The sequence below is a fragment of the Mustela nigripes genome, chromosome 12, assembly GCF_022355385.1.
Source record: "Mustela nigripes isolate SB6536 chromosome 12, MUSNIG.SB6536, whole genome shotgun sequence".
Classification (NCBI taxonomy): domain Eukaryota; kingdom Metazoa; phylum Chordata; class Mammalia; order Carnivora; family Mustelidae; genus Mustela; species Mustela nigripes.
In genome coordinates, this window is record NC_081568.1 from 64,887,280 (window position 1) to 64,889,933 (window position 2,654).

Genomic DNA, 2,654 nt, shown 5'->3' on the forward strand with positions numbered 1-2,654 from the left:
GACCCACACCGAAGACAGACCCTCAACCGACTGAGCCACCCAGGCAGTCCTCCCTCTTTGTTTTTATCTTATTTTATTTTTCCTTCCCTTCCCCTATGTTCATCTGTTTTGTTTATTAAATTCCACATATGAGTGAAATCATATGGTATAATCAGATGATATTTGTCTTTCTCTGACTGGCTTATTTTGCTTAGCCTAATATACTCTAGTTCCAACCATGTTGTTGCAAATGGCAAGATTTCATTATTTTTGATGGCTGAGTAATATTCCTGTGTGTGTGTGTGTGTGTGTGTGTGTGTGTGCACATGCACGTGAGGGCACGCACCACACTTTTTTTGGAGAGGAAGAGAGAGAGAGAAAGAGAGAGAGAAAAGGATGGGGGTTGCAGAAGGAGAGGGAGAGAGACAAACTTAAGCAAGCTCCACGCCCAGTGCATAGCTGGATGCAAGGCTCAATCTCACTACCCTGAGATCATGACCTGAGTCAAAATCAAGAGTTGGGGATTTAACCAACTGAGCGACCTGGGGGTGCCCCCACATCTTCTTCATCCATTCATCAGTCAATGGACATTTGGGCTCTTTCCATAATTTGTCAGCCTCTATGAACCTTAACCACCACACCTCTCTAGGGAGGGAGGGACACTCACTGCCTGGCCAGCTTGTTGAGATGGCTGAATGGGGATGCACTTGAAAGGGCAGAGCCTGGGGGCACCTGGGTGCTACAGTCCTTAAGTATCTGATCCCTGTTTCTAGCTCAGGGTCCTGATCTCAGCAGAGTCTGCTTAAGACTCTCCCTCTCCCTCTGCCTCTCCCCAACCCTGCCCCTGCACTCTCTCTCAAATAAATAAATAATAAGTCAGGAAGAAAGAAGGAAGGAAGGAAGGAAGGAAAGAAGGAAGAAAGGAAGGAAGAAAGAAGAAACAAACAAACAAACAAACTAGCAGAGCAGAGCCTCGCATATGGTTAGGACTCAATTTACAGAAATTTGCGAAGAAACTTTCCCATATAGACACACTTCCCCTTCTCAGCAGTTTCTACACATCTGCCCCAGTTCTTCCTGCACATCTGGATGTCTTCCAACAACTTATATTAGAGCAGAAAGGCACCGTTCTCTTGCCCTGGCTTCCATCTTTGTACAGCTGGGGCATGGGTCTATGGGATAAGAAGTCAGAAGCCATCAGGCTCCTGCTCACGGACGTCTGGATACCCACACACAACACCCCACTTCTCTCTCACAGAGACTTGGGGCATAAGTTTCAAAAGGTGGCAGAACTGCCTGTTCAAAGACGAGTTTAGGGGATCAGAAAGTACCTCCTCAGTTGGTTGCACCGTCTTTCTCCGTTATTCAGGCTGTCACCACGGAACCTTTGTACAAATGGAAGCCATTTCTTCTTCCAGACTAGTGCTATCTGGCAGAACTTTCTGTGATGATGGAGATATTTTCTGTATTGTCTATCACGGTAGCCACACGTGTCTATTGGATCTCCTCAAATGTCACACCCTAAGACCATTATCCCCTCACACTTTAGTATTTTGTATTTTAGTATTTTGTCTTAATGTCTTAATTGCACTTACCACTCTCTGTGACCATCCTGTTTATTTACAGACTAACCTTTACCACCCTTCTAGCATGTAAGCAGAGAGCTTGGCTGACACTACTCTTTTCCCCAGCACTGTGTCAATGCCTGGCACAAAGCGAGGGCTCTGAATTTTTGGATGAATGAATGGATAGGGATCAGAGAAACCTGGCTGAACTCGGCTCTGCCTTACTCTTACTCGCTCAGTTTAGGCAAGTCTCCGTTTTGTGTTGTGTGAAGTGGGAGTGGAGGGAGTAGGATGTTGGCCTTGTTTTCTTCCAAGCTTCTGGCCTCTAGTCAGCTGCGGGACTTCTGGCACTTCTGTTCACCACCTGTATAATGGGTGTGAGCTCACCCCAACGTCTCGGGGTGGTAGCGCTGCCTTATAAGGCCGCAGAGCCAAGGGCGGGCGAGGCCGTGTGGGTGGAGAGAAATCACAACATCCGGCTGCAGGGGCGGGGCGGGGGCCCGGAGGCCAAGGAGCCGCTGGGGAGGCCAACCACCTCCTCGGGTCCTCTCCCCGCTTCCGATGTGCGCTCTCCAGAAGGGGCCAACTCAAAGGAATACGGCTGAACACATGGCTCAAAACAGTTCGAAGCCGGCCCGCAGGAGGCCCAAGACAGCAAACCTTCGCAAAGCCCAGGCTAGTCACAGGGACCCCAACCACACCATCTGCCCCAGTTAAAGCGCAGCAAAGAGAAGGACTGACGCCCCTTTTATCCAATTAAACATCCGGCCTCCAGGGCGTGACCCAAAGGCCCCACCTCTGTTGTCCTAGCAGAAGGCTCGGCCCTAATTGGCACTTGGCTGTCCTACCAAGGCCCAGAAATTCGAACCTAGGGGCTGAACCCCACCGCAGACCAACCAGGAAGAGGTGACGTATGAAGTCCCGCCCCCCCTGCTCCTTTGGGCGAATCCCTGGCTTGGAAGGCGGGGGTTAATAAGGAGGCTGTCTAATGGGAAGACGGCGCGGGGAGCACCCGCCTGGTTACTGGCCGCGTAAAGTAAACAGAGGGCAGGGCTGGGCGGGCCGGCGCCGGGGTGGCCCCCAGGAGGGGGCGGAGTGTGAGCGGCGGGC